Genomic DNA, 26,019 nt, shown 5'->3' on the forward strand with positions numbered 1-26,019 from the left:
GAATTTGAGTATTGGCCTGCCTTGCTAGATTGGGGAAGTTCTCTTGGATAATATCCTGCAGAGTGTTTTCCAACTTGGTTCCATTCTCCCCGTCACTTTCAGGTACACCAGTCAGACGTAGATTTGGTCTTTTCACATGGTCCCATATTTCTTGGAGGCTTTGTTCATTTCTTTTTATTCTTTTTTCTCTAAACTTCTCTTCTCGCTTCATTTCATTCATTTAATCTTCGATCCCTGATACCCTTTCTTCCAGTTGATCGAATCGGCTACTGAGGCTTGCGCATTCATCACGTAGTTCTTGTTCCATGGTTTTCAGCTCCATCAGGTCCTTAAGGAGTTCTCTGCATTGGTTATTCTAGTTAGCTGTTTGTCTAATTTTTTTTCAAGGTTTTTAACTTCTTTGCCATGGGTTCGAACTTCCTCCTTTAGCTCGGAGTGGTTTGATCATCTGAAGTCTTCTTCTCTCAGCTCATCAAAGTCATTCTCCGTCCAGCTTTGTTCCATTGCTGTTGAGGAGCTGTGTTCCTTTGGAGGAGGAGAGGCACTCTGATTTTTAGTTTCCAGTTTTTCTGCTCTGTTTTTTCCCCATCTTTGTGGTTTTATCTGCCTTTGGTCTGTGATGATGGTGATGTACAGATGGGGTTTTGGTGTGGATGTCCTTTCTGTTTGTTAGTTTTCCTTCTAACAGTCAGGACCCTCAGCTGCAGGTCTGTTGGAGTTTGCTGGAGGTCCACTCCAGACCCTGTTTGCCTGGATATCAGCAGCAGAGGCTGCAGAATGGCAGATATTGGTGAACAGCAAATGTTGCTGCCTGATCGTTCCTCTGGCAGTTTTGTCTCAGAGGAGTACCCGGCCATGTGAGGTGTCAGTCTGCCCCTACTGGGGGGTGCCTCTCAGTTAGGCTACTCAGGGCTCAGGGACCCACTTGAGGAGGCAGTCTGTCTGTTCTCAGATCTCCAGCGCATGCTGGGAGAACCACTACTCTCTTCAAAGCTGTCAGACAGGGACATTGAAGCCTGCAGAGGTTTCTGCTGCCTTTTGTTTGGCTATGCTTTGCCCCCAGAGGTGGAGTCTACAGAGGCAGGCAGGCCTCCTTGAGCTGTGGTGGGCTCCACCCAGTTTAGGCTTCCCAGCTGCTTTCTTTACCTACTCAAGCCTCAGCAATGGGGGGCGCCCCTCCCCCAGTCTGTCTGCCACCTTGCAGTGTGATCTCAAACTGGTGTGCTAGCAATAAGCAAGGCTCTGTGGGCGTAGGACCCTCCGAGCCAGGCACAGGATATAATCTCCTGGTATGCCATTTGCAAAGACTGTTGGAACAGCACAGTATTAGGGTGGGAGTGACCTGATTTTCCAGGTGCCATCTGTCACCACTTTCTTTGACTAGGAAAGGGAATTCCCTTACCCCTTGCCCTTCCTGGGTGAGGCAATGCCTCACCCAGCTTCAGCTCATGCTCAGTGCACTGCACCCACTGTCCTGCACCCACTTTCCAACACTCCCCAGTGAGATGAACCCAGTACCTCAGTTGGAAATCCAGAAATGACCCATCTTCTGCGTTGCTCATGCTGTAGACTGGAGCTGTTCCTATTTGGCCATCTTGGCTCCTCCCTGAATTTCAAATATGAAATCAATCTTTCAATCCTTGGATAAACCCTGTTTGATTATCATGTATCAACCCTTTTTATATTGTTAATTGTATTTGGTAAAATTTTGTATAGATGTTTGCATCTATGTTCATGAGAGATAGTGATCTTTGATTTTTTTTCTTATAATATTTTTGTCTGTTTTGGGTATCAGAATAATGCTGGCCTCTCAGAAAAAGGTGGGAAATAGTCCTTTAATTTCCTGCAAGTGTTTGGGGAGAATTGAGACTATTCGTTTCTTTAATGTTTGGTAGAACATTTTGTCTGCCTTCTTGCACTGTGATTGTTTTGGTAGAATTCACAAGTGAAGTCATATGGGAATGGAGTTCTCTTTGTGAGAAGGTTTTTAATGACAAATTAAATTTTCTTAATAAACATGGAACTGTTTACATCAATACCAAGGCTAGGGTGAGACAAGGGGGCACTCACTGCCAGGGCCGTGCAAATCCCAAAGAGGACTCATCTCAAAGCTGTCAGGACATTGGTACTCTCAGCAAGTGGGAAATGAATGTCATAATCCTCACGGGTGGATCTGGGAGGCAGCATAGCATCCACCACACTGTTCAATACACTCTAATTCATTTTATAACATTGATATGGAGAAGATCTGCTATTAAAATTCAAAACAGGCATTGGTTCAGTGGTTAGAATATTATGCTTTGTTGTTTACAGACATTATTAATTTCTTCTATTTACTTTAAAAATGCCAGCATGTATTTTGCAGGAGTGATTTTAGGGTGAATCCAACTGTCAATTACAGTCGAGATTCTAGCCACCAGAACAGTCAAAGCTGGGATACAACAATCATCTCTTTCTAACTGATAATTACTGCAACCCAAATATTAGCAGAACTTAATTTACTATCAGAGCCTTGAGGTGATGGAATACAGGGCAGAACCACTTGCACTGGATTGGGACCAAGGTCCTGATATTTCCAGGGTGCATAGTTTTGGGTGGGGAGATGAGTCAAAAAGAGGGAATGGAGCTCTCTAGAAATAATCAAAACTGTCTTTGTACCATTTTTTGGGACCCAGGCTGCTGTGAGCTCATGGATGTAGTTTTTAGGCAATGGACTATTTTCCCTACAACTTGCAAAATTGATAGTGACTTTCATTTTCATCTCATGATCCAAAGAGGAGCAGAAAAAAAACCTCTATTGCATATTACAGTGCTAAATTTGCAAGTGATAGAGAACATGTTGAAGAGACATCCTTTAGAAGCTTACATCTATTGATGCCTGTGAGTAACTGGGGCATTATATATATAAAGGCATTATTTTAATTTCAATAAAAACAAAAGCAAGTCAAAGTAGATTTGTTTAAGGGTAAATTCAGACATGATGTAGTATACAATGAAAAGTTTAAAGTTTTAAGTAATTCTAGTTCCTTCTTGATATGCCCTGAGCTGACAGGTCTTAAATGACAGCCCTAAAGTAATCCTTTCTCTCTTTGTTCTAATCTTACATGGATTCATGGCGCTATGGCTGGGGTGATGCAGTTTCTTCTTATATGAAGGTGCAGCCCTATGTCATGTGTTCTTTCTAGGCAGAAAAGATCTCTGGAGTCCTTGATACAGTGCTCAGCATTGAGTCAGCCTTGACATCAACTTCCTGATGGATTCCTCCCATGGCTAAGTGCCTTGATATAGTTGTGCTCTTGTCTTGTGCTTGCTTGTCCCTTGGGCACTGGAGGCCTGTGATTTGATTCCAAGCCTGGTGATAGGATTCTTGCTAGGGTCTGCTTCACTTCTATGCACTGCCCTGCCTGCCGCTCTGTCATACCTCAGTCATTGCTGGATTTCCCTGTTGACAATTGCTTATAGCCCAATTGTTCCTCTGCCAACGTTATGCTGATTCTTCCCCTGCTGTCACCTACAGCATGGTATTGGCGCCAGTGACAGGCTCTGTAGATTTGAATGTGCCACTAACTTGTTTGACCCTTGGCAAGTTAATAAACTTACTTTTTAGAACCAAATTTCTATGTCATATTTAAAATGGTACCTAGTAGGAGGGAGGCAGAGCAAAATGGCAAATAGAAGCCTCCACTGATTGTCCTCCATGCAGGAACACCAAATTTAACAACTATCTACATTAAAAAGCACCTTCATAAGAACTAAAATTCAGGTGACACAGTACCTGGTTTTAACTTCATATTGCTGAAAGAGGCACTGAAGATGGTCGGAAAGACAGTCGTGAATTGCCAACACCACTCATTCTCTTTATTTCAGCAGTGACTTTGCAGTGAGGTGAACTTGGGGGAGAGAGTGCAGTGATCATTGGACTTTGCATTGGAACTCAGTGCTGCCCTGTCACAGTGGAAAGCAACACCAAAGCAACGCCAGGCAGAACTGATGCCTATAGAGGGAGCATTTAGACAAGCCCTAATCAGAGGGGAATCATTCATCCAAACCATGGAAACTCAAGTTCCCATAAGCCTCATCACCTTGGGCTAAAGTGCTTTGGAGTTCTAAATAAACTTGAAAGGCTATCTAGGCCACAAGTACTGCAACTCCTAGGTATTTCTTAGTGCTGTGCTGGGCTCAGAGCCAGTCAACTTCTGGGGGCACATGACCTAGTGAGACACCAACTGGGGTGGCCAAAGGGAGTCCCTGTCCCACCCCTCCGCCAACCACAGGCAGTACAGCTCCTAGCTCCTGAAGAGACTCCTTCCGTCTGTTTGAGGAGAGGAGAGCAAAGAGTAAAGAGGGCTTTGTCTTGCAACTTGGATACCAGCTCAGCCACAGTAGGATAGAGCACTGAGCAGAGGTGAAAGGCCCGCATCCCAGCCCTAGCTCCTGGACTACATGTGCAGTCACACCCCGGGCCAGAAGGAATCCCACTATCTTGAGTGGAAGGAACCAGTCCTGGTAGTATTCATCATCTGCTGCATAAAGAGCCCTTTAGCCTGGAGTAATCAGCAGCATTTGCCAGGTAGTAGATGCTGTGAGCCTTTGGTGACACTCTGAGATGTGACAGCTTCAGTTGTGGCCAAGCACATTTGCAGCTGTGGCAGCTATGAGGAGAGGCTTTTTCTGTTTGAGACAAGCAGAGGGAACAGTAAAGGAGACTTTGTCTTGCAGCTTAGGTATCAGCTCAGCCAAAGTGGCTCTGGGCGTTCCTGATTCCAGGCCTTGTCTCTTGGACGGCATTTCTGGACCTGTCCTGGGCCACAGGGGAGCCCACTTCCCTGAAGGGTGAGGCCCAGGCCTGGCAGCATTCACCACAATCTGACTGAAGAGCCCTTGGGCCTTAAGTGAACATTGGTGATTCCCTGGCAGTACTCCTTGTGGACCTGCGGTGATGGTACACATGGAGCGAGACTCCTCTGCTTGTGGAAAGGGGAGGAAAGAGTGGGAAGGACTTTGTCTTGTGGTTTGGGTGCCGTCTCAGCTGCAGTATAATAAAGCACCAAGTAGATTTCTGAGGTTTCTGACGTTAGGCCTTGGCTCCAGGATGGCATCTCTGGACCCGATGGGGTCCAGGGGAATTTGCAGCCCCGAAGGGAGGGACACAAGCCAGGCTGTCTTCACCACCTGCTGATTTTAGACCCATTAGGGCATCGAGTGAGCATAGATGGTAGCCTGGTGGTGGTTACAGCAGGCCTTGGGTGAAACCCAGTGCTGTGCTGCCTTCAGGTCTGATCCAGCACATTCCCAGTGATGGTGGCCACAGAGGTGTGTGTTTGGGAGAAAGTAAGGACATAGAAGAAGAGTTGCTGCCTGGAAATCTAGAGAATTCCTCTGGATCTTATCCAAGATGACCAAGGTGGTAGGTACCTCTATGAGTATGCAAGAGCCACAGCATTACTCGGTGTGGGGTACCGCCTAATGCAGATATGGCTGCATTTACCAAAAACATAGATCACAACACCCACGTCTCTTTAAATATCTGGAAAGCCTTCCCAAGAAAGGTACAAACAGGCCCAGACTGTGAAGGCTTTAATGAATACCCAGCTTTCAATGCCAGGACACTGACAGATTTCTACAAGCATCAAGATCATCCAGTAAAACATGACTTCACCAAACAAACTATATAAGTCACCAGGAATGAATCCCAGAGAGACAGATATGTGACCTTTTAAACAGAGAATTCAAAATAGTTGTTTTGAGGAAACTCAATGAAATTCAAGATAACACAGAAAAGAAATTTATAATTCTATGATAGAAACTTAACTAAGAGATTGAAAAACTAAAAATAATCAAGCAAAAAATCTGGAGTTGAAAAATTCAATTGACCTACTTAAGTGTGCATCAGAGTCTATTAATTGATCAAGCAGAAGAAAGAATTAGTGAACTTGAAGACAGGCTGTTAGAAAATACACAGTCAGAGAAGACAAAAGGAAAAAGAATAAAAACAAGGAAGCACGCCTACAAGATCTGGAAAATAGTTTCAAAAGGGCAAATCTAAGTGTTATTGGCCTTTAAGAGGAAGTAGAGTGAGAGAGGTAAGAAAATTTATTCAAAGGGATAATAACAGTTACTTCCCCAAACCTAGAAAAAGATATCAGTATCCAAGTCTAAGAAGGTCATAGAACACCAAGCAGATTTAACCCAAAGAAGACTACATCAAGGCATTACGTAGTTGAACTCCCAAAGAACAAGTATAAAGAAAGGATCCTAAAAGCAGCAAGAGAAGAGAAATGAATAACATACAATGGAGCTCCAATATGTCTGGCAGACCTTTTCAGTGGAAGCCTTACAGGCCAAGAGACAGTGGCATGACATTTTTGAAGTGCTGAAGGAAAACAACTTTTAACTTAGAATAGTATATCTGGTGAAAATACCATTCAAACATGAAGGAGAAATAAAGACTTTCCCAGACAAACAAAAGCTGTGGGATTTAATCACACCAGACCTGTCATACAAGAAATGCTAAAAAGACTAGTTTAATCAGAAGAAAAGGATATTAATGAGCAATAAGACATCATCTGAAGGTACAAAACTCACTCATAATAGTAAGTACACAGGAAAACACAGCATATAATAACACTGTAACTATGCTTTGTAAACTAATCTTATCCTAACTAGAAAGACTAAATGATGAACCAATCAAAAATAATAACTACAACAGCATTCCAAGACGCAGTACATACAAAAAATGAACAGAAATGACAAAAAATTAAAAAGGAGGATGAAGTTAAAGTGAAGTTAAAGTGTTAAAGTGAAGTTAAAGAGATTTTATTAGTTCTTACATTGCTTGTTTGTTTATGCAATCAGTGTAAAGTTTTCATCAATTTAAAAGAATAGATTAAAAGATAGTATTTGCAAACTTCCTGGTAACTTCAAATAAAAAAAACATACAATGGATAAACAAAAAATAAAAAGCAAGAAGTTAATACATACCACCAGAGAAAACCACCTTTACTAAAAGGAAGACAGGAAGGAAAGAAAGAGGGAAGAGAAGAGCACAAAACAAATAACAAAATGACAGGAGTAAGTCACCTTACTTATCAATAATATTGATGGTAAATGGACTAATCTCTCCAATCAAAAGACATAGAGTGGGTGAATGGATAAAAAAGATGAAAACCCATGATCGGTTGCCTATAGGAAACACACTTCACCTCTAAAGACACACATAAACTGATAATAAAGGGATGGAAAAACATATTGCATGTCAATGGGAACCATCAAAAAGCAGCAATAGAGGCTGGGCGCGGTGGCTCACGCCTGTAATCCCAGCACATTGGGAGGCTGAGGCGGGCAGATTAAGAGGTCAGGAGATCAAGACCAACCTGGCTAACACGGTGAAACCCCATCTCTACTAAAAATACAAAAAATTAGCCAGGCGTGGTGGCGGGCGCCTGTAGTCCCAGCTACTCGGGAGGCTGAGGCAGGAGAATGGCATGAACCTGGGAGGCAGAGCTTGCAGTGAGCCGAGATTGCGCCACTGCACTCCAGCCTGGGGGACAGAGTGAGACTCCATCTTTAAAAAAAAAAAAAGAAAAGAAAAAACAGTAGCTGTACTTATATAAGATAAAATAGATTTGAAGACAAAAACTGTAAAAAGAAACAAAGAAGTCATTATATAATGACAAAGAAGTCAATTCAGCAAGAGGATATAAGAATTGTAAATATAGGCCGGGCGCGGTGGCTCACGCTTGTAATCCCAGCACTTTGGGAGGCTGAGGCGGGCGGATCACAAGGTCAGGAGATCGAGACCACGGTGAAACCCCGTTTCTACTAAAAATACAAAAAAAAAAAAATTAGCCGGGCGTGGTGGCGGGCGCCTGTAGTCCCAGCTACTCGGAGAGGCTGAGGCAGGAGAATGGCGTGAACCCGGGAGGCGGAGCTTGCAGTGAGCCGAGATTGCGCCACTGCACTCCAGCCTGGGCGACAGAGCAAGACTCCGTCTCAAAAAAAAAAAAAAAAAAAAAAAAAAGAATTGTAAATATATATGCATCCATTACTGGAGCACCCAGATATATAAAGCAAATATGATTCAAGCTAGAGAGAGATAGATTCCAAAACAATAATAGCTGAAGACCTACACATCGCCCTTTCAGCACTGGACAGATCTGCCAGACAGAAAATCAGCAAAGAAACATCAGACTTAATCTGCACTATAGACCAAATGGACCTCATAGATATTTACAGAACATTTCATCCAACGGCTGCAGAATATACATTCTTCTCCTCAGCACATGTTAGGCTACAAAACAAGTCTTTCTTAAAATATTAAAGAAATCACCTGATATTATAGCAAGTATCTTCTCTGATCACAATGGAATAAAATTAGAAATCAATAACGATGAATTTTGGAAACTGTAAGAACACATGGAAATTAAATAAGATATTCCTTAATGGCCAATAGGTCAATAAAGGGATTAAGAAGGAAATTGAAAAATTTCTTGAAACAAATGCTAATGGAAACACAATATACCAAAACTTACGGGATACAGCTAAAGTAGTACTAACAGGGAAGTTTAAAGCTATAAGTGCCTATATTGAAAAAGAAGAACTTCAAATAAACATCTTTGAGATGTGTCTTAAAGAAATAGAAATGCAAGAGCAAACCAAAACCAAAATTAGTAGAAGAAATAAAAATCAATGCAGAGGCCGGGCACAGTGACTCACACCTGTAATCCCAGCATTTTGAGGGGCCGAGGCAGGCAGATCACAAGGTCAAGAGATCAAGACCATCCTGGCCAACATGGTGAAACCTCGTCTCTACTAAAAATACAAAAATTACCTGGGTGTGGTGGCACGTGCCTGTAGTCCCAGTTACTCGGGAGGCTGAGGCAGGAAAATTGCTTGAACCCAGGAGGTGGAGGTTGCATTGAGCCGAGATCACACCACTGCACTCCAGCCCGGTGACAGAGCGAGGCTTCATCTCAAAAAAAAATCAATGCAGAAATAAATAATAATAAATATATAATAAATAATAATAATCAGAGAGAAATAAATGAAAGTGGAAATAGAAAAGATCAATGAATCAAAAAGTCGGGTTTTGAAAAGCTAAACAAAATTGACAAACCTTTAGGCTAAGAAAAAGAGAAGACCCATATGAATAAAATCAGACATGAAAATGGAGACATTACACCAATATCGCAGACGTTCCAAGGATCATTAGAAGCAACTATGAGCAACTATATATAATAAATTGGAAAACATAGAAGAAATGAATAAATTCCTAGACACATACTGTCTACCAAGATTGAACCATGAAAAAGTCCAAAACATTAACAGACCAATGACAAGTAATCAGTCTCCTGGCTAAGAAGAGCCTGGGACCTGATGGCTTCACCATTGAATTCTACCAAACATTTAAAGAAGAACTACTACCAATCCTAGTCAAGCTAATTTGAAAAATGGAGGAGTACAGAATACTTCTAAACTTATTCTATGAGACCAGTGTTATCCTGATACTAGGACCAGACAAGGACACATGAAGAGAAAAACACTACAGGCTGATATCTTTGATCGACATTGATGTAAACATTCCAACAAAAATACTAGCAAGCATAATTCAACAACACATTAGAAAGATCATTCATCATGACCAACTGGGATTTATCCCTACAATGCAAGAACGGTTTAACATATGCAAATCAATCAATGTGATACGTCATATCAACAGAATGAAGGATACAAACCATATGATCATTTCAATTGATGCTGAAAAAGCACTTGATAAAATTCCACATCCCTTCATGATTAAAACCATCAAAAAACGAGATAGAAGGAACATACCTCAACATAATAAAAACTATATACAGAAATCCCACAGCTAGTATCATACTGAATGGGGAAAAACTGAAAGCCCTTCCTCTATGATCTGGAACATGACAAGGATGCCCACTGTCACTACTGATATTGAACATAGTACTGGAAGTTCTAGCTAGAGCAATCAGACAAGAGAGTGATACAAAGGGCATCCAAATTGGAAAGAAAGAAGTCAAATTATCCTTATTTTCAGATGATGTGATCTTATATTTAGAAAAAACTAAAGACTCAACCAAAAAACCATTCAAACTGAAACATATTCAGTAAGTTGTAGGATACAAGATCAACATACAAAAATCAGTAGCATTTCCATATCCCAACAGCACACAATCTGAAAAAAAAATCAAGATAGTAACCTTATTTACAATGGCCACACATAATAAGTACCCAGAAATTAATGGTAACCAAAGAAGTGAACATTTCTGTAATGAAAACTATTAAAACACTGATGAAAGAAATTGAAGAGGACACCAAAAAATGGAAAAATACTTCATGTTCATGAATTGGAAGAATCAATATTATTAAAATGTTCATAATACCCAAAGCAATCTACAGATTCAATGCAATCACCATGAAATATCAATAACATTCTTCACAGAAAGAGAAACAAACAATCCTTTGTGGAATCACCAAAGACCCAGAATAGCCAAAGCTATCCTATGCAAAATGAACAAATCTGGAGGAATCGCATTTCCTGACTTCAAATTATACTACAGAGTTATAGTAATCAAAACAGCATGGTACTGGCATAAAAACAGAGCGGTGGAACAGAATAGAGAACCCAGAAGCAAATCCACACACCTACAATGCGCTCATTTTTGACGAAGTTGTCAAGAACATACATTGGGGAAAGAACAGTCTCTTTAATAAATGTCTTGGAATACTGGATATCCATATTCAGACAAATAAAACTACACCCCTATCTCTCTTCAGATTTAAAAGTCAAATAAAAATGGATTAAAATCTTTAAGACATCAAAATATGAAATTACTACAAGAAACTTTGGGGAAAATCTCCAGGACATTAGTCTGGGCAAAAATTTCCTGAGTAATACCCAACAAGTACAGGCAACCAAAGCAAAAATGGACAAAAGGGATAACATGAAGTTAAAATACTTTTGCATAGCAAAGGAAACAATAAACAAAGTGAAGAGACAGCCCATAGAATGGTAGAAAATATTTGCAAACTAACCATTTGACAAAGGATTAATAACTAGAATATATAAGGAGCTCAAATAACTGTATAGGAAAATATCTAATAATATGATTAAAAATGGGCAAAACATCTGAATAGACATTTATAAAAAGCACACATACAAATGGCAAACAGTTACATGCAAACATGCTCAACATTAGAAGGCCCTTGCTATGGAGCCAAATGGCCCTGAAACCTGTTAAGAGTTCAGGTTTGTGGATTCTTTCTGGATTGCTCCAGATAAAGGGATATGGCAGAGTGCTAGCCCACTGAACAGGTTTTCTGATATTTTGCCTAGAAGTCCTTCTTGCCCAAGCAGAGTTGTCCCATCACAGAGCCCCAGACCATTGGGATGAGTCAGGTTCTCCAAATACCTTTTGCTTTAGTCTCAAAGATATTGGCTAAAACTTCCACCATTAAGTCCTGCTTTGAAGTTTTTTGGAGATGTATTCAATTTATCTTGATTAAGCAAGTATATTATGTGAGAGAGATAACACATGAATGGGGATTTTGTAATGATTAATTCATTAGCAGCCACTGACTCACCCAGCAGCAAATGGGGTCCTGGGAGACCTTCACTTACATTGGACCTGAGGTTGGTAAGACTGGATGCAGTTGGTGGTACAGCATGGGGAGAGAGTGGTAGGGTGCATCAGGCAGGGATCATTTTGTAAATGTGGGCTTAGAAAATGGAAACTCATTTTAGAATCTGATGAGCAGAAGATAATTAGGGAAGTTAAATCTGCTGGAAAAAAATGAAAAAAAAATACATGACACCTTTCAAAGCCAAATCGAAATAATTCTTGGATTGTTCACAGTTTTAAATGAGCTGTACCATGGCTGGACCTTCTTTGGTACTGAGCCCAGAAAGTAGAGTCTGTCAGTGGGCAGAGCTGTCCAGGGAGCCTTTAAGGACTGCTAGAAGGACTTGGGATTCCCTGCCTCTATCTGTCTTTTATGCCATCAAACTCCATATGGCACACCCCTCCTATTTAGGTCTTATCTGTTCTTCAAGGTCCAGTTCAACAACTACCTCTTCTTTGAGACCATTTCCGTCTACTGCAGTATATAGTGCCTTTCCTCCTTCTGAACACCATAGTAGATGTAGACGGGTATTTGCTTATAGGAATCTTTTCATGGATTCACATTCTGTCTCTCTGCCTGGAAGAGAAGCTCTTGGAGGACAAGGTCCATTGCTCATTCGTGTTTGTAACCCCGTATCACCTGCCACAGAGTCTGCTCTCAATAAATGGTTGAAATCTTGTCTGTGCAAACTTGCAATTTTACCTTTGCCAGTGAAAACACATCTAGGAATATTTTTCTTTTAACATTTTCATTTATTATAAATGAGCCACATGACATATGACTACATTGTCATTGTAAAATATGAAATGATGAAGATAGTGTTAAATTCCCCTTGACTTTGATCATTCTTTTCATCCCAGTCTTCTTTCTAGAGATAATCACAGTTCACAATTTGGTAGGGAATCTTCCAGTCATTTATCTCTGCATTCAGTACATATATGCAATAGTGATTGTAGAGTGTATGTGTTTTCCTACAAATGGATGTTTTATCTATCATTTTGCAGCTTGTTTTTAAAATTTAATGACTTATCTTTGGTGTCTTCCAAGGTTAGTAAATGAAGATTTACTTCATTCTTTTAAAGAATGAAGCATGGTGCTTTACACGATAAATACATTGATCTCCTTTTAATGAATATTTAGCTTTTTTCTAACTTTTATCTTTATTAATACAAAAAACAGTAATGAAAAATCCTTTTAAACAGCTCCTTAGCACACAATGTGTGTGTTCTCTAGAGCAAATATAAAAATTTGGAATTTCTGTGTCATAGGGTATGTGTTTTTAACAAAATTATAATGAAACCTTCCAGTGTGGATCCTATAGCTCTTTCTAACCTGTGCGGAAGCAGCTGGCAGTATTTGTCTCCCTGAGACACACTGCTTATAGCATCAATGGGATTATTTTTAAAAAATTCTTGTTAACGAGGAGACAGTAAAACATTTATACAAGTCATTTCCTGGGTTTTATTGTTGCTATTTGAATACTCCGAAACAGCAGGATTTTATTGCCATGGTACAGCCCTAGGTGGAATTCAGAGTGGTTTTGGAGGTTTTAAAGCCACACAGCAGCTACAGCAGTAGCAGGCAAGGTGGGGCTACTACCAAATAACTTTCTTGTGGGCTTTATTACCACAGGGGTATGATTGTTCCACTCTGTATTCCAGAATGTCAACTGGCAAACAGGCGTTAGTCTTGACAGGCGGTAAGTGAATGAGTTCAGAAGGTTTAGGGACACATTTTTCCACGTTTGTGAAAACAGCCAAAAGCCCACCCTTGTCATCTAGGAGGTGGTAAGCCATGTTGGAATACAGACTCTGACCCAGACCAGTGAACATTAACATTAGCAGTACTTCAAAAATAAATGCACTTCACTTAGCATAATGTCCTCCAGGTTGATCCCTGTTGTGGCTAGCGGCAGGATCTCCTTTTTTTAAGACATATATATATATATATATATACACACACACACGTACATATATGAATTATATATATTATATAATTATTATAAGTGATTATAATGTAATATATAATTATACATAATATATATAATTATATATAATTTCTCGATGGACATTTCATAATCCAGATACAGAAAGAAAAATTATTGTATGATCCTACTTATGCAGTATATTTTAAAAATAGCTCAAATAGGCTGAGCGCAGTGGCTTATGCCTGTAATTCCAACACTCTGGGAGGCCAAGGCAGGAGGACCGCTTGGGCCCATGAGTTCGATACCGGTCTTGGCAACATAGCAATACCCTGTCTCTTCAGAAAATTAAAAAAATTAGCTAGACATGGTCATGCATGCCTGCGATCTGAGCTACTTGGGAGGCTGAGGCAGGAGAATCTCCTGAACCCATGGGTTCAAGGTTGCCGTGAGCTGTGGTTGCCCCACTCCACTCCAGCCTGAGTGACAGAGTGAGATCCTGTGTCTAAAATAAAAATAAATATAGCTCAAGTGCACAGATAGAGAATTAAACAATGGTTACCACAGTCAGGGCCCAGGGGAGATGGGGAAGGGAAACAGGAAACAGGGAGATGTAGGTCAAGGGATATGTAGGATGAACGAGTTTGGAGACCTCATGTATAACTCAAGTACTAAAATTCACAAAATTGTATTGTATTAGGGTTTTTTGTTAAGTAAAATCTAAGTATGTGAGATGATAGATATGTTAATCTGCTTCACTATAGTAACCAATTTACTATCTATATGTATTGTATAGCAGCCATGTTGAAAACCTCAAATATACCCAAAATTTATTAAAAAAATTAAAAAGCAGTTCCATCAAAATGATTATAAGATTAAATTTTGAGGCAATCTTGGACATGTGACTATGCACCAGGTTTTATCAAGGAATTGTTAATTGTATTTGATGTGAAATGCCATTATGAATGAGTAATAAAAATGTATGTACAGTTAGAGATGCATACTGAAGTATGTAGGGACTCAATGACATCCTTGAGATTTATTTTAAAATACTTTAGAAATAAAGAAACAGGGCCGGGCATGGTGGCTCCCACCTTTAATTCTGGCACTTTGGGAGGCCTAGGCTGGAGGATCACTTGTGGCCATCCTCAGGGTTCAGGCTTACAGCTGTGATCACCCCATCCTGGGAGACAGATTGAGGATCTGTCACATAAAAAAATAAAAATAAATACAGAAACAACATAACTAAAGCACGTGTTGCAACATTTTGTTCCTTGTTGCTGTCATTGATAGATCTTTATGAGGTCAGTTACAGTATTCTCTCCACACTTTTGTATGTTTGAAAATATTCATAATGCATTTTCATAAAGAAACATGATAAAGATCCACTTGGAGAAAAGGCACAACTAGAGCAACTTAACTAAAGAGGCTATGGATTCATCTTCTGATACAATTTGTAATGTACAGTCAGTTATTCTATTTTCTGATGAGATTTATTTCAATCTGTCCAAAAGACTAGGGGCTGGTCTGGATGACCTTCAAAGACTCAGTTTGGCATTCTGTTCCATGTTAACCCAAGCCCATGTGCATCTGTACGGAAACCCAAGGCAAGAAAATCTGAATTCTTCAAAGTTGTAAGATCTAGGGCCTTTTAAAAAAAAAATTAAAAATTCACTGTTTCTTTCAGAACTTATTTAAATATCCAGCTTCCTCTTTGTTTGTTGATTGGATTTTTAAAAAACATACAGTCAAATAATTATACTTACCAGAGTGTATATAACATGCGTGTACATTTTAAAGAATGAAAACGGAGGGAAATAAAATGAGCACTTCACTCCTAGCTTAGGAAAAGAGAACATTGCCACTATTTCTGAAGTCACCTGTCTGCTCTGAGTGTATCCCTCTTGTCACCTGGCAGTAACTGCTACTCTGAAATTCAGAAAAATCATTCCCTTGATTTTCTTTACTTTTATCACACATATATAATACTCTCAAAATTCTTATAAGTTAAATCATACTGTATATGTACTGTTCCTTTGCTCAATGTTATGTCGTTGAGATCCTTTCATGTTGATGCATGTGGCTGTAGTTCATTATAAGTACTGTGTGACATTCAATGGTATAACTATCATGGAATTTACTTATCTTTTTTGATTTGTTTAGTAACTTGGGCTATTGCCAGGTGTGGTTTTCATATTAAAAGTATTGATGCTATAGATATTATTTTGCATATTTTCCACTGCACATATATAAGAGTTTTTCTCTGTCTATAGCTAGGAAAGGAATCGTTTGGGTGGTAATATATTCTGTATATATTCTACCGGAGTTCAGCTGGAATTCTTCCAGAGATGATTTGCATTTGTTTCTGCCAGTAGCCTGGAGGTTATTCCCAATCTTGGACCACTTTTAGTTCAATTTTTTGCTTGAGGTTTTTTGGACAGGTAGCATGAATCCCAATCAGAAACCCACATGAGGGTCAGACTGCAGTTACAAATTCTCAGGGAAATGCTTCTGTTTTTGAACTACTTTTGCTTACAGTCCAGAGCCCTAAGGTAGTTGTTATTCTGTGTTTTGTCCTGAATTTATCATTATTATCTGTGAGAGAGTCAATTTGTTAGAAACTCACTTCTCCTTACTGGCCATAATATATTGTTGAGTGAAAAAATTAAGGTACAAAATAGCATAAATTAAGTGATTTTATAGGTTAGCGAAATCTGGAAGTGTATAAACAACTTTTTAGAGAAGTGACTTTACAATGTACTTTTACTATTTACTTTCTATACATTTGTATTGTTTGAATGTTCATGAAGATCATGTATTACCTCTATAATCACAAAAACATTAAAGATATTTCTATTTTGCCAATAGAAAGTGTTGCTCCCAGAATGGGCTCTAATCTTTCATTAAAATTACAATGTACGTTTAAGGAAGGATGCTGCCTCTCCTAGGGGTATATGAATCCTAAGGCATCTGTCTAAAAGTGACAGTTTTAATCCAGGGTGTTTAGATCTTTGTCATTTTGGGTCAATGCATGACTTTTCAGGAGTGGGACCTTCCCCATCCTCCAGAGTAACTCTTTTGGCATGGGTCTACACTGAGGTAGTTTATAGGTTAAACCTTTTGAAGTAACTGTTCTCTTTCCTTGGGAGCTATCCCAGTGTTGCTTTGCTTCTGGTAGAACAGTAACCTGGAAGATGTTAGTGTTGGCAGGAGGATGAATCCTTTTCCATGTGCTCTTGTAAGAATAATGTCCTTCAGGGCTTCTTATTGGACCTGGAGAAAAGTATAAAGTGGGAAAAGTTGTCTTCCAGCCCCCTTTCCCAAACCCTGGATGAGAGCTGCTTCCGGAGCCCTGTTCCCTGATTTTTCCCACACTGTATTGACAAATTCTGGTGTGTCTTCTTGGCTTCTCCCTGTGTCCCACAACCTTCCAGACCCCTGTGTTTTTTCATACCCCCTCCAGGCCCCATGCTTCTGAGGTGACAGCAAGCTAAAGTGACACAGACCGCCATGCAAATGTAGTTGTGGGTGTCACTGGGTACCCAGGTGTTGCTACATGATTTCTCTCATTTTAACATATCTTCATTAAACATAGCCTTACCCCAAAGAAGTGATTCTAACAGTTGGGATTTCAGGCACAATGGCTGGCTGGTATGCTATGGGAATGTTCTGGGTAAACAGGCAGGAAGGCAACATAGTCCTAAAACAATGGTGAAGTTTCAGGGTATAGGGTGAGAGACGTGGAAGATGGAATGAGCTAAGCCTGGCATTAAAAGTTTCCGGGAAGCCTGGGTGACTTCTAATAACTCCCTGCTTGATCTTACTCATTGACCAGGACTTGTTTTTTATGTAAATCACATAGCTGTAGCCCTTTCCTCTCCACTGGCAGGAAGACAGCTCTAGAATGGATGAACCCTGTAGGCTAAAAATGATCATTCTCCTAGTCTTTTCCTGCAGGAAAATAGCAGCTGGGCTGATTGCTACACTGGGTTATTTGTCTGTATAGAGACTCGTATAGCAAAATCCTGGAGAGTAGGGTGTCATTAGACAGCATTTGCCTTCATCTGAGGCCAGATCTTTACTATTACTCGTTCAGAAAATGCCTGAACTGCTCTCCTGACTCCCCTTCAGGAGAACAGAAGATGTTCTGTTGTCTCCCAGTCACCATCACCAAACCCCCTTTGAGCCTTGCAACTCCTGCTTCTCCTTTTGAATTCCTTCACTGTGTCCTTAGCGCATCCTTATCACTACATCCACCCCTTCTCCACAGTTCCCTGCATGCCAATGCATACTTTCCTCATTCTGTATCTTTGTAAAGAGAAGGAATGCTCCACTCTTCACCTCTTGGACAAAACTAACCCCAGGCGCTCTTTGGAAAATTCCCCGATTTTATTCCTTCTTTTTTTCTGCATCCTCAACCTTTTTGCTTGCCTCATTTTATTTTCCTTGGCTTGAAAGAAGGCTCAGGGATTACCCTGTGCAAATAAAATAGATGCCTTTCCTGAAAACACTTTCCTCTGCTAGGGGGAACAGGAAGAATGGCGTTCCCCCTAAAGCTGCTCTTCTCTCTCTATCCTTTTCTTCCCTGACAAGTTGCTTAAAAGACTGGCCTACATTTCCTGCCTCTGCTGCTTTTCCACCTACTCGACTCAACCCACTGCAGGGTGGCTTCCGCCTTCACCACTCCACTGGAACTGCTCTTTTAAAAGTCACCAATGGCCGCATGCATGTTCAAACTGGTGGCCTCTTTTTTAGCCTTTGGTTTAATTAAGGAAGGCTTCCTAGGTACATTGATGTTCTCACTCACTGGCCAAATACAAAAGGCCTAGTCTCTATTTCTGAGGAAGAAATGAGAACTTGTGATGACGAAGCTTATTCCTGGAATGGCACCATGGTATGGGGGTGGTGGGGGTAGGGAGGAGCTGTGGGCTTGCTTTCTTTTCTGTGTTTAAAAATAAACTAGGCATTCATTCTTTCATTGATTTATTTGACTAATACATTTGTGTATCTGCCACGTGGCAGTATCGCTACCCCCAACTCTCTGGAATGTGGTGAGGCTCCTTTCTGTTCCTGTAAGGACCAAGAGACAGGTAGACCCACAGAATGTCTTTGTATTTAAGCTACCAGTGGCAGACCCTGTGTAGGCTAAGCAATCAGTTGCCATACCAGCTTGCCACTCATCCAGAGCAATGCTCACTTACCTGAGGATGAATTTTAAAAGCCTCACTCTAAGGTACAAAATTATCCACATTGCATCATTTTAAAAAAATACCACTAGGATGAAGTGGGAGGAATGATCTGAGTGTAATTTATTTGAAAACTCGGTTCTGTCAAAGGGAATTTAAGTTAATGTTAATAACAGAGCCTCTTGAAAAGAGGTCAAGGGGGTAACGTCGCTTTAAAAAATTCTGTTTCATAATCCTGTTCGTTTAGAAGGAGGAGGAGTTCAGTTTGTCTGAAGGAGGCAAAGGGGAGCCACGGCCTCAGGTCCTTGCTTTGAACTTCTGAGCTTCTTAGCAAAGGGAATCAATATTCAGAAAGATTTCACTACAAGTTGCAAGAACTTGGACTCTTCGTTCAACGTGATTATTTCCTACCCTCTAGCTGTCCATAAGAGAATCTCTTAAACACGCTGTTCAGGCCTGATCAAAACATTAGCCAAGCCTTATGATGTCTGGACATGCTAGGCAACACGGGAGTCATTAATCAGGGGGTTACTGACAGATGTTAAGTACAAGCATCTGTATGTTAAGATTTTTCTTTTACTGATTAACACATAACGGGGCCTGAGGCCTGGAAAAAGGGATAAAACACATTTGGAGATGTGCAGTGCAGGCAGATTTGACCCAGATTCAGGAACCAGAAGATAAAATGCAAAGTGAGAATCTTGACATTAGTAAGTGAATTTGAACAGTATTAAACATCTCAATTCTCCTAATGATCCTGAATGTTTTAAGGATAATTAAGGTTAACTAAAATAAATAGGCCTGCTCGTTCAAGTGCACATGGTGAGCATATTCTTAGAAAATGAAATTATCCATTTTTGTTTCCCAGGTAAGAATTAATTTATAGAAAGAATCCACCAGCAGAAAATTTTTTTAATACTCCATTTAAGTAGGTACCAATTCCTTAGAAATTTTCTCAGTAACCAGGAAGAAAGTTCCTATATTATTATACCAGTGTAATAGACCAGCATGTTAGTTACTTAAGTCTAGAGGAAATGAATTTATTACAGTGTAATCTATGCTATTAAGTACTTGGGGGATCACCATTAAGCTATAAATCAGTGTCACTGTTGATTCGGGGGGGGGGAGAAACAGTAACAAGTCTTCATAGGTTTTTCTCACAGACTCACAAGAATCTAGAAAAAATGAGAAAAACCTCAACCTTGGGGTTTAATGTACATGCAATATGACTGCTATATAAGGAAGAATAAAAGTCCCTTCAGGGTAGGTATATTTTAACTCCAATTACATGCAGTAGTTCCCTTAATCTGTGGGGGATGCATTCCAAGGCCACCAGTGAATGCCTGAAACTATGGCTATATATATATATACTGTTTTTTTTTCTGATACATACATCCCTATTGATAAAGTTTGGTTTGTAAATTAGGTACAGTAAGAGATAACAACAATAGGTAATAATAAAATATCATATAAATCAATGATAACATTATGCCAGCATCACTGCTTTTTTGCTTTGGGGCTATTATTAGGTAAAATAAGTGCCACTTGAACACAAGCACTACAATATCTCTACAGTTGATCTGATCACTGAGATGACTACTAAGTGACTAATGAGTAGACAGCATGGATATGGTGGACAGAGGGAGGATTCATGTACTGGACATGGTGGAGCAGGGCTGCCTGAGATTTCATAATGCTTCTCAGAAAAAGTGTCCAATTTAGGCCAGGTGCAGTGGCTCATGCTTGTAATCCCAGCACTTTGGGAGGCCGAGGCAGGAGGGTCACCTGAGTTCAGGAGTTCGAGACCAGCCTGGCCAACATGGCGAAACCCTGTCTCTACTAAAAATACAAAATTGGCAGGGTCTGGTGGTGTGCGCCTGTGATCCCAGCTACTCGGGAGTCTGAGGCAGGAGAATCACTTGAATCTGGGAGGCGGAGGTTGCAGTGAGCCGAGATGGCACCACTGCACTCCAGCCTGGGCAAAAATAGCGAAACTCCATCTCAAGAAAAAAAAAGTGTCAAATTTAAAACTTATGAATTGTTTATTTTTGGAATTTTCTACTTAATATTTTTGGACCACAAGTTGACTGTAGGTAACTGATACCATGGCTAATGGGGGAGGTCATATATGTGGATTTGTAAGAAATCTATTGTATAACCGTATTCGAGGACAAAATGTTTTATAATGTGCTTAAGAGGTTTGCAATGAAGAAATGACAAAACTCTTTACAGGACTCAAACTCCAAAATAAAATAATGGTCAAAATACAGTATTTGTAGCAAAACTTTGCCAAAAATGTGGAATGGAGCAAGGTTATTATTTAGTACTTTGCCTTGTATAATTGGGATAGAGAAAGAATCCCAGGTACCAGTAGATGTGTGATTGCATGGACTTCACTGAATTGCTAAATTGGCTTCATGAAATGAAGGCACATGGTTCATAAAGAATAATGGTTAAGAATTATTGAGAGCTTAGTGAGTTTAAGACACTCTTCTACATGTATCACCTCTTTTAAGCCCCACAACAACTTCATGCTATGATTAAGTAGTATTATCCCCATTTTACATTATTGTCCTCATTTTACATAAGAGGTAACTAAAGTTTGTAAAAGACATCCAGGTTTGCACACAATTAGCAAGGGGTGGAACTAGGATCCAAACCCACGCAGTCTGATTTTGTGTTCATAACCACTGCATAGGAATAGGGGCTGCTGCTCTTCCCACTCTACTGGAGGGAACGTTATAGATCAATTCAGACCAAGTCCTTCCTACTCCTCCATATCTGTATTGTGGAGATGGAGAACCATAAAGTTCTACTTGGTATCACTTGTCACCGTTGTGATTTTACTGTGAGTGGTGAGATTTTTGGGGTTAATGTCTGTCTCTCACATAAGCGTGGAAATCAGTAGCCCAAGGACTGTGACTTCTGCCAGGATAAGAACTCATCATGTTCACATATAGGAAGGGTATCCTAAGTCTTTATTTGTTGCCAAAATAAATAAGTAAAGAAAAGAAACCAGCTCATATGTGCTTGGGTCCTGCCCTTTTGCACACCAGATTAGGGATTCATATGTCAGGGTACTTCCGGGGCTTTAGGGAGTAAGGAGATGGAGGTGGCTTGGTCTTCATGTCAGAAGGGCATAGCAGGTATGGGGGTTCTGAGGACAGGGAAGTGCTTGCCAAATGTGTTTCTGTCCCTGGGCTGTGCTAATCCCTGTTGTCTGGAAGGACAGCCTGATTCCAAGTCTCAGTGGAAGCTGGCAGCCAAGCCCCAAGTTCAAATGGATTCTAAGATGTCCCTGCTCACTGCACAGGCTTCAAGGTTAATGGGCAGATGGGAGTAGGAAGAAGGGCAAGAGAAATGTGCTTGGAGGGAACAAGAACTGGGAGCAAAGAGCTTTTGATGCAGTCCAGTAGGGAGCACGTCCTCTGAGCTTCTTCCTTTTTCCCACACCATTCCTCAGAACCTCCGCATCCCCTATCCAGCTCTGACTAGCCCTTTTTCCTTTGTTAAAGGGGATCTTTTAGAACCAGTTCATAAGGAGGTGGAAATTCAGCTGCAATTGGAACAATTAGTCTTAGTTGACACCCCTGCTCATCTTTGGGCACTTAGAGAAAAGAGATAAAATGGTGAGCCCTGAGCTTTAAATCTTTTTATGCAATCAGGCTGCTTTTAAAAAAAAGGAAGCCATTATTTTTAGGTTTTTCATGTTTGTCTCACCATGATAAAGTGAACCATCTAACTCAAACTGAGGCCAGAGAACGAGCCCAGTGCAGCTGTCAAAAAGGCTTGGGAAAAAGGAGAAAAAATAGTTGTCACGTGCTGTTCCTTCTGTCTGGAATGCTCTTTCCCCACCTCTTGAGATTGCAACTCAATTGTCACTTCTTAAGGGAAGGATTTCTAATTGTGTGCCCCCTCCTTCCTTCAAGGTCACAGTCTCCTATTACCTGTTTTCCGAGAATGGTATAATTCTCCTTGGTATCACCTGTTACGGTTGTGATTTTACTCTTGCTGGTGAAATTCTTTGGATTAGTGTCTGTCTCCCACATTTGATTTGAAGTTTCACAAAGGCAGGGACTTCCCTCCTCACCTACAGGATCCCTAGTGTTGGTATAATATCTGGCACACATAAGGTGAGCAGTAATGATTTGCTGACTAGATGAATGACTCATCAAACAAGATCCAGCATATGAAAGTAGTTTATTTTGCACCATTTCCTCCTTCAACAGAGACAGTATAGTATATGAAGGTAGCTCTGGAGTGAGAATAGTTGGGTTCAAATCCCAGTTTTGGCATTTACTAGTTGTTTAACCTTGGCAAAATTACTTCAGGTCTCTGTCTCAGTTTCCTCATCTGTAAAATGGGGAGAAGACCTTTGTCATAGCACTGTTGTGAGGACTCCATGAATTAATTAATACATGTGAAGCATGTGCTTGGCATACTTATTACATTCAATCAATGTGAGCTGTTATTTTATTAAAGCCCTTGCTTCAGACCACGCTGAGCAATTGCCTGCAGCTGCTTGTTATACAAATTATGCCTTCTGACACCAGTGGCAGAGATATTGCACTGCCTTTTAATTCATACACCTAGGGTCCAATCCTGATCCCCTACATTCTCTGTTTCACTCCATTACTTGATTTGATGTCACTGAGGCTGGCAGTGAAGGGATCCTCTGCTTTTCAAGGAGAAATAAATATGAGAGTGAAGCATAAATCCATTAGCTTCCTAGGCTACCTCGGTTGCAAAGTGGCAAAATGAAATGTGTCTTCTGTGTTGCACTTTGAAGTGACAGGAAAATAAGTGACCTGTCAACCACTAATTACTCAGCAGATCACCAGTGAGGGGATCTAGCTTCCACGAGATTGCCTCAGAGCCAGCTAGGTGCTTGTGGTTCAGTACATCAGCCACTATATTAGTCAATGAAGAGTAATTGAGTGAAGCAAGGGATTCCCATTTATTTGGTGCAGAGATTATGCATGAGGTTATAAGACTTTGAAACAAATACGCGATGATTAGGAGGATGTTGTGAGCTCTGATCTGGCCACCAGTGAGCAACTGTGATGGGTATCCTATCCACAAACCTGAAAATCCTCGTCTCTCTTGGCCCTTTGTACATTGTTGATGAGAAAGGCTCTGTTTTGTTTTCTTATGCTCGTGTTGTGTCTAGAGATTTTAGGATAAGGATTTGTTTTTCTGCTTCCTCTGGGTGTAGCAGCTTGGACTTTTCTTTGAGGGGAGCCTTATGGCTCTAAACTCAGGTTCTGGAATGAGAGAGCCGGTGTTTGACTTCTAGTGTCATCACTTAAGAGTTCTGTGACCTTGTAATGCCACCTAACCCCTCTGTTCCAGTTTTCTCATTGGCAAAATGACCCCAATCCTAAAGGTTGTCGTGAAGATTAAATGAATTAGTACATGTAAAGCATTAGCATACCAATTCATATAGAGTTAATGGTCAACAAATTATGATTATTAGTGGTAGCTGTATTTGCTGCTTCTTTTTGATATAACTATATGGCCATCTCTGTGTTAAAAGCTTTACATACATTATCCTGTTTAGCCCTCTCAATCTTGCCTTTGAGTTAGGTATTATTCTTTTCTCCATTTTACAGATGAGAAAGAGATTAAATTGTTTGTCCGGGGTCATGAAACCAGTCAGTCATAGAGCTTCTGCTCTTTGCCACTACATGGGGAAGAAGGAAGGAGATGTAGAGAAGAGGGAGGGCCATCAATCAAGTCTCTAGGCAAGATGTTTGCTCTGTCCTCAGGAAAGACTGAGAAAGAAAGTCCAAGGACCCTGGGCAGTGAGCTGCCACCACCTAAGCAAAGAACGCAGCATGCCACCTGGCTTCCCTGACACTTATATTTATTGTCACCATGGTAATTAGTCCTAATGGCATGGAGCTACCTACCCCCTTTTCTCCCTGACTCCAGAGTGAGGCAAATAAATATCAGTATAGCCCAGTGACTCAAAGAAGGGCCTCTGGATTCATGCTGCTGTGGTTCAATCTGATAGCTTTTTGAGGGATCTTGAACATTCAATCAACTCTCTAGGCCAGTAGTTTCAAAGTGCGGTCTGAGGATCCAAGGAGGTCCGTGAAGTCCAAACAATTTCTGTAATAACAGTAAGAACTTACTTGCCTGTTTCATTTCTATTCCCTCATGAATATACAGTGAAGATTTCCAGAGGCCCCATGATGAATGATGATTTCATCACTCCGATGGCTAATGGAGTGTGTGCTTGTGTGTTCTTGGGTTTTAAAAAACTTCAGTGTCAATTTCTAAGTTGCAAAGTATTGAGATACATATAATATTCCACATAAACAAAAGCTTGTTGGGGTTCTCCAAGATTTTTATAAGTTTAAAGTGGCCTTAGCATCAAAGAGTTTGAGGATCACTGCTCTGAGCTTTAGTTTGTTCTACAGGTTATGTATAATAACAGCATCAACCTTATAACATTGTTAGAATTAAATAAGATAATGCACATCAAGCTCCTTGCCCATTGCCTGGCATATAATAGGTGCTCAGTAAATGGTAATAATTTTCAATGCCGTTATTGATTTACTTTGTTCTGCGTTTGCTGAGGCTCTGCAGCTAACCTCTTTGGAAACCATAAAGAGGAGTGCATATGTTTATTTGTTGGTGATCACATTGCTGGGTACAGTGGAAAAATATGTAAGAGCTTTCAATCTGTTTGGAGATACAGGACTTGTGAAACAACATCGAAGCAGGTAAGATGAAATGTAAATTAGATCGACTAGAGTATAAGTGCAAAACTGAACTGAGCAAGACACTTCTGCACTTACATTTTGTAGGAGTTTGGAGAAAAGGGAGACTGAAACAAGAGATGAATGGCAGACTGACTGGGTGCCACGTGTCCCTGAAATGTCCTAACCATACCCAGTAAGAGTGTGTGCCTTCTCAGGGAGTCTATAGGGCATGTGCCAGGCCCTTAATATCTACACTGAAAATGGCGTGTTCATTTCCAGGAACACTCTGGTGCACTTTAACAAAACAAAAACCAAATTCCAACTTCTGAAATCCTTTTATCAGAAAATGCAGGGATTTGGAGTCAGCTGACCTGTGCCAAATCCCGATTCTGTTACTTCAGTGGCTGTGGGAGCTGGGGCATGTCCAGTCAGCATATGCCATCTTGTGATCCTGATGTGACAAATGGGGTGGTACTAATACCAGTCCTGCCTAGACTTGGCCCCCAATGTAAGGGGAACAAATGAGATCGTGTAGGCGATGCCACTTTGCACATTC

This window comes from Symphalangus syndactylus, chromosome X, assembly GCF_028878055.3.
Source record: "Symphalangus syndactylus isolate Jambi chromosome X, NHGRI_mSymSyn1-v2.1_pri, whole genome shotgun sequence".
In the NCBI taxonomy this organism is placed as follows: domain Eukaryota; kingdom Metazoa; phylum Chordata; class Mammalia; order Primates; family Hylobatidae; genus Symphalangus; species Symphalangus syndactylus.